Source organism: Sorex fumeus, unplaced genomic scaffold (assembly GCF_029834395.1).
Source record: "Sorex fumeus unplaced genomic scaffold, SorFum_2.1 ptg000099l, whole genome shotgun sequence".
In the NCBI taxonomy this organism is placed as follows: Eukaryota; Metazoa; Chordata; class Mammalia; order Eulipotyphla; family Soricidae; genus Sorex; species Sorex fumeus.
In genome coordinates, this window is record NW_026606156.1 from 5,426,945 (window position 1) to 5,440,542 (window position 13,598).

A 13,598-nucleotide genomic window follows, 5' to 3' on the forward strand; every position below is an offset into this window, starting at 1 on the left:
AACAATAGCAAAAATAATAATAAATTGAACATCATTGAAGTCAAGAATTCTTGCTCTCTAAAACCAGTGATGAAAAGGGAAAAGGTAGCTAAAGACAAGAATAAAATTATTTACATTATTTAATATACAAACATATGTACATATATAATACTTAAAAGGCAATAACAAAGCTAGCATTCCAATAGAAAGTGAAAAATATGTGAACATGGAGAATAAAAAAAGGAATGTTGAATCGAAAAATGAACTAAATAATAGTGATCTTTATTATCTACTTAACATTGAGGACATTTAAATTGAAAGTAACTTACGGTAGGTTACCATTAAAGAGCAATTAGAACATCCTAAATGATCTCTATATAGAAACATAACAGAGCAAAAGAAACACTTATACACTGAAGACAAATATGAACTGAAGAAATATATTTTGGTAGTTTCTTTCAAACTTCACCACTCATCGTGAGTCCTGAGTGACAGTAGGTAGGGTGCTTGCCTTGCATGTAGTAGAACCAGGTTTGTTCCCAGCTACCTCTAGGCCCCGAGCACCACCAGGAGTGATCCCAGAGCTCACAGCTAGGGAAAGCTCTGAGCATCTTCAGGTGTGGTCCTCCAAAACATGCACTTTGAAAATACATATTGATTCACCTGAGATTTACATTTTCACGGACTTATTATAACGAAATGAAAATTTATGTTCATTCAGAATCCTAAACATATTCTAAACTGGCATTATTGGTAATTGAATAGGATGCAATGAACATTAATGAATCAATAAAAATATTGCATTTCTCTACCTAGTGAAATATCATCTAAACACAATGTAAAAACTTTCAGTTGAATTATGATAAGTGAAAGAATCTGGAATCAGAAGACTGCATACCCTTCTATTTATTTGCCAATCTAGAAACGACAAATGACAGGGATGGCATTAGACTATTCATTATTTAGAATATTGCTAAGTGAGTTCAAGCATGTATATGGTATCCAACAGCCACATAACTTAAAGAAAGATCTTTGTAGTATACAAAATAAATACTACTATTACTAATAATAGCAACCAGGGCTATTTTATAATATTTAACTGTAGTTAAAATCGCCTCAGTGGAAGTTATCATTTTTCTCTTTGACAAAAATTCATAATTATATTTTTCTTTCCAAACAGTTAACACACACGTTATTTTACACTAGTAGGATGTCAACCTAGATGTATAGCTGGTCTTTATTAAGTATTACAGCACACCGAAAATCCTTTTTTTGTCCTTTTGTTCTCTGAAAGTCTTTCTGTCAAGTTAAATGGTTCTGTAGAGAAGAGAATTATTTGCCAGCAATATTATAGACAATGTTTGGAAAACTCATAGTAATGAATGAGACAGCATATAATAGAAGTATTCTTCATCGAATGGTCCCTGGGACAGTACTAAGTTGAGGTCAGCACAGTCAATAATAAGAGCTGATTCTGAAAGACAGCTACTTCCCACCACAGGTAGAAGCCAGAAATCTGTGTCGTGATTCTCAAGATGGCTAAGCTGTTTATAGCAGTTAAATTCACACCTTTAAATGAGAAAAGTGAACTCCAAAGCCTAAGATTTAGAACTATGATGGAAGAAAAATTCTTGATGTCTTAGCTTACTTCCTTTCCAACTTAAAAAAAAATTGAAGTCAATTTGTTAAATTTAAAGCAATCTTTTCTGTATATTTCCTAGAGAGTCACATAGTGTCCATTTTTTTTCTGTATGGATGGTAAATGATATCTTATTTCAGATTTATGCATTTTGTAAATTATTCCAATCACGAATCAAGAAAACATACTGCACTCTAATCCCTTTTTCCTCCCTTTTTCCTCCCTTTCTTTTTCTTTTTTTTAATTTTTTTGCTCTTGAATCTTGCAATGCTAGTCTGACCGTTGTTTCAAACACCATGGTAACTATGATTATATTCTGAAAATTTATGGTGACTTGATATCAGGAAACCATCATTTTCTTCTTATGTTTGGTTCTCCATGTACTTTCTCAAAGTACCATTATACTCCCAGCAAAAACTTACCATTTACACACACACACACACACACACACACACACACACGACATATAAACCAATGCCTACGACAGTATAGACTTCCATTTAAAAAATGCAACTGTCAATTACCTTTTCCTACCTCCTCATGAAGTGTCATGGAATTTACTCCGTGACATATTCACTTTCTGTGCACTTCATCATCCACAGAGTTGGGCTAATAGTAACACACCACATTTTTACTATGGGTGCTCTTATTTCCAGGCCAAAAATAGTTTTTTATTTGTTGTTATCATGTTCATTGTAGATTATAAAATATATAAATGCCAATATTTCTACCTTCCAAAGGATTTCCTCAATATCTTTTTTGTTTGTTTGTTTTGTTTTTGGGTCATCACTCAGGAATTACTCCTGGTGTTGCTCGGGGGACCACATGGGATGCTGGGAATCGAACATGCAAGGTAAACACCCTACCCGCTGTGCTATTGCTCTAGACCCCTCCATATATCTTAATAATTATAAGAACATTTCATTTATTAAAGGGGCCATATTATTAAATTAAGTTAAATATTTCCCATTACAATAATGTTAAAAATACTATTGGACTTTATTGAGTTATTTATGGAGTTCTTAAAGATAATGATTTTGAGTGTTCTTTTATATTTTTGTTACAAATTTGTTACAGGTGTACACTTATATAAATATGTTAGTACATGTAACTGTATATTTGTAAACCCGTGTGTATCACTGTGTTTGGCATATCGAATACATCACGGGGAGCTTGCCAGGCTCTGCCGTGCGGGCAAGATACTCTAGGTAGCTTGCCGGGCTCTCCGAGAGGGGCGGAGGAATCAAACTCGGGTCGGCCATGTTGGCTGCATGCAAGGCAAACGCCCTACCACTGTGCTATCACTCCAGCCCTTAGTCCATTAATGTATCTAATGAATAATAACAACAGCATTACAATGAAAGGACAAAAATAAGTCATTATGTTTAAATGACCAATTAAATATGAGTGAGCAATGATGGAGTTCACCTGTCATGTCCCAATTGCCTGATTTATTTCTGAAAGCTTGACCGTAACAGCTCTATCCACACACTTGAAAATGGCAAGATTTCCTGTCTTACTTAAAGCATAGTATTCTATTGTATAGACAAAGAACATTTTCTTTATCTAGTCCTATTTCTTTATCTAGTCCTAGTGTTTGAGCAGAAATATTTCTTAAAATTTAAATTATAATTTAGCATGGGAGATTTTGTTGAATCAGAAATAATCCATGTAATACTCATTCTATTAAACCTGATTTTGCATGACTAGATGATGCTGCTTCTTACTTTTGCTTTTTTTCTTTAGGGTTTAAAACATCATTTTCTCAAAAATCTGTCAACATTGTGTGTTCAGACAGATGACAGATTACAAATGGACATCAGGGTTAATTTTTAAAACTTTTGTGTATTCATGCCTGTCACATGTACAATTGTTACTTAGTGAGATTTTGTTAAGAATCACAAATTCTGAAAAATAAATCAAGACAATCTTTAACTTTTCTTACATGAGAAACACTTATGTTTGCATTCTGAATTCTATTTCATTTGCCTTACTTTCTGAATCAGACTTTTCACTTTAAGCTGTGAACATAATGACTTTTAAACTTTAATGATTGAGATCTTCAATGTTTAGTTTTCACTTCAATTTCTAAAATAGGTAGCCATATGATACATTTAAATATCATTTAGCATCACAGTTAATCTCTGATTTTCACAGAAAGCTGTGATTTAAGTGTCAGTGACTCATAAAATCCATTTGTTTATCTGTAAAAAAATTTACTCCATATTTCAAACTTTAAAACTATGCCCAAACCTATAACAGGTATATAATAAAGAATTAGAAAAATTCATTTGTAATAAATACTTGTAAATATAAATGAAGTACAACATGCTCTGTTAAGTGAGGGGCTGGAGCAATAGCACAGCGGTAGGGTGTTTGCTTTGCACGCAGCCGGCCTGGCTGAGCTGGGTTCGATTCCTCCGCCTCTCTCGGAGAGCCTGGCAAGCTACAGAGAGTATCTTGCCCACATGGCAAAGCCTGGCAAGCTACCCAATATGCCAAACACAGTAACAACAAGTTTCACAATAGATAAGTTACTGGGCCCGCTCGAGCAAAATTAGTTTATATGCTTTTTGATTTTGTGAAAATGCATACTTAACTGAAAACTAAATATAGCAAGGTAGTTATAACACGGTATTAATTACAGCCTGTAGACAGTATGATAAAACATTAATATTTAGGTATCTGTGTAATTTTTCTCAATTATAAAAGCATTTCTCTGAAGTTGCATTCAATTATAACAATTTTATATAGAAGATTTTTTGAAAATCTATAGTCAGTAACATGTCTTTCCTTATCAGAAGTGGAATTCCATTTCTATCCTGTAAGAGTCAACAATCACTTCATATATTATTCTGATTCTTCCCTGCATAATTATCTTCTGTTCTTGATGTTCATTCTGAGTTGTGCAGTCCAACTAAATATAATAATTATACACACATAATCATGGGCAATTCAGACTCATTATTTCTACTGTCATATAAAAATTAATGCTGCATTAATTTGCTGTCTTCTTACTCACTGCACTTACATGTTGACTTTTATTAAAACATACTTTTAAAAAAAATTTTAATGCTCAAGATAATGAAATAAGGATATATATGAAGAAATTGTAACAATCAAAAAATTTAAAGTGTAGACTTTTAAATTAAGTGGGTAAAGATGCCAAATATTCTTCACAAAAGCTGTAATTACTCATAAAAAACTTGTAGATATGAGTAGAATCAGCAGACTTAAAAATATAGATATATAATAATGGTTTTTAAAAAGCAGAATTTAATTTCATTTTGGTTTACATAAATCAGTAAAATTAATTTTCTTTGTTTAGACATAAATATCATGTATATCTTTTAAATAACCCTATATATTCATATGCTTATATATGGATACTGCTATATCAAATTCTTATTTTAGAACTAAAACAAGACTTCCAATATTTAGCATCCCATGAAATTTTGTAGGTTAAGTATATACCCTTCTAGAGGTCAAGATGATTCTATAGGAATCACTGTTTTAATTAGCAGTCCCAACAGACCCCTGTGATTTCAATCATTTAATGCCTATTTTTTTTCTTCTTTAAAAAATGTAACATCTTATACGGGATCTTTAAATCAACATCATAGTCTGAGGTCAATTTCTGTGGTGCTATGGAATATAAAAGAATGAAACATGTTAAATATGTAGCTAATAGGATGAGTAAGTTTGTGCATTAGGATATTAAACTGGATTAATGATTTAATTTTACTTGGAATCTTATTATGGGAAGTGTTTCATTTCTCAATTTTTCTATCACCTTTTCAAAATTTGCGGAGATTTTTATGGATTTTCTTTTACTCCTAGAGGAGACTGTTTCCAAAACTAGTATCTATTTTTCTAGAGTTGGGTAAGTACCAGGACGGTCCTATAAAGGCAGGCTGAAGAGGTCTGTGGATTGGAGATGTTTAATCAAAGCAGACTCATTGACAGTCGGGGACTGCGCTGTCATCCCATCAGTACCGGTGAGACCTCCACAGACATGTTTTTCAGAGAACAGCTTCCTCTAGAGGAAGGAGAATGCAGGAGAAATAAATCGACAAATTTGCGTTCATCCCCTCGAAGGAAGCAGCCTCCAAGCGAGATAATTGCAAAGGGTTCTCCTTGGCTTTCTCAGGCATTCCAGAAGGGGAACAGTTTTCAGACCTGTCAAGTTCAAACTCTTCGTGAACTAAATAAAGTGAGATGCAGTCGTTCTTCCTTTTCCTGCTTTAACCTAGTGGTTACAGAACAATCACAAATCACAACCATCATGTTATTCGTCGATTGCCTCAAGCATGCCCCAGCAATGTCTCCTTCATCCTAGCCCGGAGATTTTTTTAAAAAGTGCCATATTCAAGGCTCTTTCAGAGTTAGGAGAATGAGACCCATCATTGTTACTGGTGTTTGGCATATTGGGTACACCATGGGGAGTTTGCCAGACTCTGCCGTGTGGGCAGGTTACATTCGGTAGCGCCAGTATGTCCAAAGTAGGAATGTGATGATAAGATGTTGCTTCTGGGAGCTGGGTTTTATAGTCTCTGAGTCTTGGCCATTGATGGGATTGCACGGCGCCAGGGGGCCAATTGGTGGGTGTGACCCCCGCCTACTGAAATTCAGAGGATCTGGGTGGAGGATGCTCAGCCCCGATCCGAGTCGGCTTGGAGATCTCAGGCCCGGGATTTGAGTGCCTTTGTTCCTCTGCCGGTACCTTCATGTGTGCGGAGAGTGGTCTCAGCATGGTGGTGGCTGGTTCTGGAGGTCTTCGACTGCCGGAACCCTGTTCAGGGCGGGGAGGAAAAACTCAACCCACTCCCCTCCAAGGGGCCCCAACGAGGACAGCCAGGCGTTGGGCCAGGAGACTGTGCTGTTCTCTTCCGGGAGCTGGGTTTTATAGTCTCTGAGTCTTGGCCATTGATGGTTTTATAGGTTACAGAACACTTTCAATAAAGGGTTCAGCTTTTATTTCTATGGAAAGGGTGCTTTACTGATGTAGATGGTAAAGCATTTTGTCTATTGGGACTGACAGCTTAGTATCATCTTTAACTTTTGCATGATCTGAAGGGCCTAGACTTTCCTTAACCTCCATGAAGACAGAAGTCTCAGAGGCTGTTTGGATCTCACTCACGTTTTCCAGAACCTGAGCCTGACCTCTTAGAGCATGTCAGAACAGATCAAAGGAGCAAAGGACAGGCATTTGTATTGTCCGATGTTTCTACTTATTCAAAATAAGGGAAATAGAAATGCTTCCTAAGGACTGAGACATAAACTCACGGGAGATTATATTTTATTATTCTATGCAATTTTATTAATGGAAATGTTCCCCAAAATCTATCAACAAATACATTATGTCTTTAGCGACTTAATACTATTGTTATCTATTCATAAAATTAATGTTTATTTTCTACATTTTTGTCTCTTCAATATTTTCTTAGCATTTTAATAATATTTCAAGCAACTGACAATTTATTCCAATGTTTGAATTTTACTAAGAGATTTCTCTACAATTAACCTTATTAATTTTGACACAGATGGCATTTATTTATCCTTGTAACTAACTAAACTTATTTGTCATTGTTGTTGTTGCTGTTGTTATTGCTTTGGTATTCCATCACAATGTGAGATGTTCAGGCCTCACTCCTGGCTGTGCACTCAGGGGTCACTACCAGCAGACTAGGGGACATTTGGGGTCCTAGGGATCAAACCAGGTTCTGCTGTGAACGAGGCAAACATCAAAACCATTGCATGAACTCCCTGGCCCACTTCAGTGGTTTTTACTGAACTGGAGGATGGAACTTATAGGGGTCCCACCTGTGATCCTGGCCCATGGGGATCAGCAGTTCACTGCAGGACCACAGCCACCATTCTTCAGCCCTGGTTGTCTGAGTTTACTTAGGTCCTGGGGACGCACTCAGGTGCTCCGGGGATTTAACCCCACAATGCATGATGAGGCACCAGGGACCAAACCCATGTCAGTCATCTGCTAGGCATGTGTCCAAACCACTGACTGAAATATCTCTTTGCCCAAAATGACACTGAGTTATGATTTATGCATTTTTCCAACATAATATAAAATTCTAAGGTAGGTTTTTTAATCTCTAATTAAATCATGGCTAATAAATAATTATTGATTTATCTTATTTGTCTTTCTTTTCATTTCTAGCACTGTTACAAGCAGAATAAAGCTTATTGTTTACATTGTATATGGTAGAGAATCAACCTAATGTACAAAGGATCTAGCAATGTCAATCTTGTTTGTATCGCAGACTATTCTGTCTGGACTAGTCCATTTTAGACACTTTTCTTATGTTTCAGTACTCTGAAGTTTTATAATAAGCTAGTCATTAATTTTTCTTCAGAAGATAATGTTTTATAATAAACAAAAAATACCGATATATCGATGTATCATTCTAGACCTACAAGTTCATGACCAGTTTCTATATAAATTAACACTGTCCTCCTGTTATTCATCAATTTGCTTGAGCGGGCCCAGTAACTTCTTCATTTTGAGACTTGCTGTTACTGTGTTTGGCATGTTGAATACGTCACCAGGCTTTGTCAGGCAGGCTTTGTCAGGCAGGCAAGATACTCTCGGTAGCTTGCCGGTCTCTCAGAGGGGCAGAGGAATTGAACCTGGCACGACCGGGCCAGCCTCGTGCAAGGCAAACGCCCTAATCTGTGCTATAACTCCAGCCCATCTATACAAATTAACCAACATATATTTATTTATTGTTAGAATAATGTATCTCAAGGAAAAAGATAAATCAATCTATAGATATCATTGCTAGAATGTTGCATATGTGAAGTATATGCAAAGATACTTTCCTCAGTTTGGAAAACATCCCATGAAATTTTACACATAAGAAATTGATACCATCAATACGGGTTGGATTAAGAGCAGTCTCTAGGCAACACTTATAATTTAAAAGATTGAAAGAAAAGAATAAGAATATTTACAAGGACATTGAAAATTACTAGGAGGTTAGTAGTACTCAGTGAATGGAATGAAAAATGCTTTAAATTTACAAGGTAGATATTGGGGCTGGAGCAACAGGAGTGACAGCACAGCAGATTGGTTGATTCCCTGGCACATGGCTGACCCAGGTTTGATCTGCAGCATCCCATATGTTCCTCCAAACCCCACCAAGGGTGAGCCCTGAAAACAGCCAGGAGTATGCCCTCAGGACCACTGGGTGAGATATAAAAAATGATAGAAATTGCTGTGAAGAAAAGTTATTTAGAAAGCTTAAGAAATAAAATCCATTTCTTCTGCTAGAATATTAGAAGTCAGTAACACATGTTCATTTCTTTCTAGGCTTCTAAAGACAAGTGTGATGCTGAAGAGAAGGTTTGTTCTGGAGATAATTAAAGGGTTTCCATTGTGACAGCAAGTCTCCTTCCGTTTAATTGGGCCAGAATGGAGGCTGGAAGCTCCATGTCTTCTTCCTTGCATCTCTGCCAGCCCACGTGTTCTGTTCTGAAACTATATCTCCCACCCACTTACCACCCATGGCTGGTTCTCTGCGGCATATCCTCGTGTGAAAAGAACTACTTCTAATAAATACACTCAAAATGACTCGTCTTTTGTATTTTTTATAGATTAAACAATTACACAGTACTTGAAGTTCTATGAATAATGGGGTAAGGAAAAATGAAGACCAGGTAAGTTGGAGGAGGGAAGAGGAGGAGGGGAGAAGTCATCGCCCCAGGGACTCTAACCTAAGAAATGACCCCATGTTCTGGAAAGATTAGAAGAGCAAAACAGAGCCTGCTGGCCAGAAAGAAATGCAAGACAATAGAAGGTGGGCTATTTCAAGTGCACTCAACCCAACTCATATGTATATGTGAGTCTCTCTCTCTCTCTCTCTCTCTCTCTCTCTCTCGAGAGAGAGAGAGAGAGAGAGATAGCCAAATAGTGGCATCAATTGCCTCATTAAAAACCAACTGCAGACATGATTGCCACTCAATACCTCTCTTGCTAAACACAGTACCCAAAAGAAGAGAGAGAGAGAACAAGGGGGAATGCCCTGCCACAGAGGCAGAGTGGGACAGGGAGGGTGGGGGTTGGGAGGGATGCTGGGACCCGTGGTGGTGGAGGATGGGCACTGGTGGAGGGATGGGTACTTGATCATTGTATAACTGATACCCAAGCACAAAAATTTATAAGTCTATAACTGTACCTCATGGTGTTTCACTAATAAAAAAATTTAAAAAAACAATAAATTAAAAAAAACACCTGCAGAATTGCCTCTTGAGGGAACCATAAACTTCACACTGTACATCATGAAAGAATGTAATATCTTGACTTTAACAGTATAACAAAGTTAATTGGCTTTCAGAGAACTGGATTTCAGTTTGAACTTGGCTTTGAAAAACATCAATTCTGGATTTTAGTTACTCTTACAGCTGGGCTTATGCTTGAAATGAAAGCATCATTCCTGGTAAATGAAAATGTGGCTTTTTAATCTGAGATGTTACTCTAGGTCTATTGACAAAAGCTAGTAATATTCCGTTTTTCATAACTACTTTTACAAAGCACAGAATTTTTAAATAGGTTTCCACAGAAATAAGCTGAAAAAAACTTAGTTGTATTTTATCTATTCTTTGAATGACAGTGAGTTGACACTCGATGTGCCTTGGAGAAGAATTTCTAATTACATATAATTATATTTTGCTCCAAATAGCATCTCACATTTTTTTATAAGTTTAAATACTATTGTCTTTTGAATTTGTAACTAAAAAATCATCCTTTTCATTATCTACATGTGTACTTTCCAGGCATTTTCACTCACTTTCTCAGACTTTTCCCTACTGGTTCTCTGCCTACCTTGTGACCTTCCCATGGGCTCCTTAGTCTTGTAACTTGGCTTCAAATTTATGTAATTTTCATGTGTGTTTCCCTGAGTGTATCCTGGTGCTCATACTGAGGATGGAGTTTATGAAGGCAGGATAAAAGATGTTATCTTAGAGAACAATCATAAAATTTTCTAAAAGACACAATCTTAATCAGAAGTATGTGGACTCTACTTTTTTCTGTTTGGTGTTAATACTGTATAATTGAGAGCATTTAATACTTCAATGTTTAATTTATGTATTTATAATAAATGACCAACGTTTAGATTTGGAAATTACATATGATATGCTATGTTTTCATGTTTTTGTTGTTGTTGTTGTTTCAAGTGAAGGAAACAGCACACTTTTTTTCGTTTATTTTATTTATTGGATCACTGTGAGATAGTTACAAGCTTTTATGTTTGGGTTACAATCACACAATGATCAAATACCCATCCCTCCACCAGTACACATTCCTCAATACCAATATCCCTGGTATACCCCCCTTTCCCACTCTCCCCCTGCCTCCATGGCAGACAACCTTCCCCACACTCTCTCTCTACTTTTGGGCATTATGGTTTGCAATGCAGATACTGAGAGGTTGTCATGTTTGGTCCTTTATCTACTTTCAGCACACATCTCCCATCCCGACTGGTTCCTCCAGCTATCTTTTTCTTAGTGATCCCTTCTCTATCCCAGCCGCCTTTTCCCCTTTGCTCATGAGGCAGTCTTCCAGCTATGGAGCAATCTTCCTGACCCATGTATCTACTGTCCTTAGGTGTGAGTCTCATGTTATGTTATTTTATATTCCACAAATGAGTGCAGTATTCTTCATCTGTCCCTCTCTTTCTGACTCATTTCACTGCATGACTAGCATGATACTCTCCATGTCTATTTATTTATAAGCAAAGTTCATGACTTCATCTCTCCTAACAGCTGCATAGTATTCCATTGTGTAGATGTACCAAAGTTTCTTTAACCAATCATCTGTTCTAGGGCACTTGGGTTGTTTCCAGATTTCGGCTATTGTGAGCAGTGCTGCAATGCACATATAGCTACAGATGTTATTTCTATGGACAGCACACATTTTTATTTTCATGTCAGCACCAAAAGAGAAGTTCACATAAACCATAGTATTAAGTATATAAAAATATATTATTTGCAAGTTTATTGATTATATTCTTAAGATCTGCTGCTATTCTAACTCACTCTATATATAAATGAAAAGTAAATAAATGTGGAAAGAATAAATTAATACCTTTTGAAAATAAGGTTTTAATTTTTACTTTTATAAAAGTAGCTTTTCCACTTTTCATTCTGCTTTAAACTTTGAAAGAGAGACACTTATTTTTTAGGAAAAATATTTTACTATTTTCATTTAAATTTATGTATACATTTTACTTTCAGAATACAAATAATAATATTTATTTGTATTCTAAATAAATGTAATGCATCATATCTAATATGTACATGATTAAATAAAAATTAACAATATGTTTTCTTTTATATATACAGATATATGTATATATACATATACATATATAACATGCATATATATGTTCTATTCAAGGTACCCACCCTTCTAGCCCTTGCTTATGAAATATTGTTATGAAGAAAGATAGTGGAAGATAAGCTACAAAATTGTCATAGTCACATGAATCTACTAAATTAGAAATTGCATATTCAGATATTTCAGTGACTAAATTCAAATTCTTTGAAAATGTACCTTACCATGAACAGAATATATTTCATAATCAGTGCATTGATTTAATAACTAGATATAGTTCTTTGGAAACCAAAAAATGCTACTGAATCCCTCATTTTCAAAATTGTATCTATTGTATTAACAGATATTGGTCTTGGGTATACACAGCTGAAGTCAGCACACTTGACCAGGTCAGTATTCTACATATTTATTTTCTTAAGTGTTTTCTAAAGAGTATAAACAAAACAGTGCTACTTCCTGTGCCCTGGCCTTACTGTGTCAGTACCATTTCTCTCCTCATTAACCTCTTTCCCTATCTTCAGGAAAGGGAAAGAAAAGTGTTAATTGCTTTTAAAGTTATTTTGAATCATTTTTAATTCTGCTAAAACCTACAGAAAAAGGAGACCTTAGAATATTCAAGATTATTTTCTACTTATTGTGTCTAACTTGCTGTACTAGGATTAAAAAAGTTGGGATATGTTTCCAAGTAGTATGTGAAGTAATGCAATATTAAAGAGGAAAATAGACTAGTGACCAGAGTGAAGCATATATGAATGTGGAAATCTAGGTAGACATGTATCATCATTGCCTGAAAAAACATAGCTCTTAGTCATGCTTTGCAAACCAATGTGATTAAACTTCTGTTAATGTGCTCACAACTTCATTTGGAAATGTAATATATCTTGCAAATAATAAAGCCATTCAATTTTATAATAGTATTTTTGTCATTTCAATAACTTCTGAAATACTTTTTTTCATTTTCTATTTTAATAAAAGAGGTTATCTCAAAATATTAAAAAAATTTAGCTGGAGGGAGAAAATGTACTGTGAATATCTGTGACAAATTTTATTTTTCCAAGATATGTTTGGCTAGCTGCTGTCATTATTAGAATCTCCAAGTATAATATTTTCAGTTATTACTTTTATTGACTCCTATTATAGAAACTCAGTAGACGTACACTGCAAAATGGTATGAAGTGAATGACAAGGTAATATCCTTTAAAATCCTAATGCTGAGCTTTTAGAAATAAGTTATACGGTGTTAATTTAAATGTACTTTTGGTAATGAGATATAAAATTGCGTTTCAGATCCAAGGCTAGTCTACTTTATGGGTCACTTTATGCTTTATTTGTGGTTCACTTACCTTCTACCACTGAACCAACATAGGTTTTCATGATTTTGTCATTACTCAATTTAATAGGAGTGGCTGTGTTATCTATGATTAATTGTATGTGAAAAATGAAAATCCCATCCAGGATATTTTTAATAGTTGGGAAGAATCTTTTAATCTCTTCCATAAAAGCAATATAGTCGATGCTTTTGACTCCTGAACAGATTTCCTATTACAACTCTAAGTTTCTTCATATTATGTTCTGAGCAAACATTTGTAAAGTGTCATTATATATGGAAAACCAATGTAAGTTTATAAA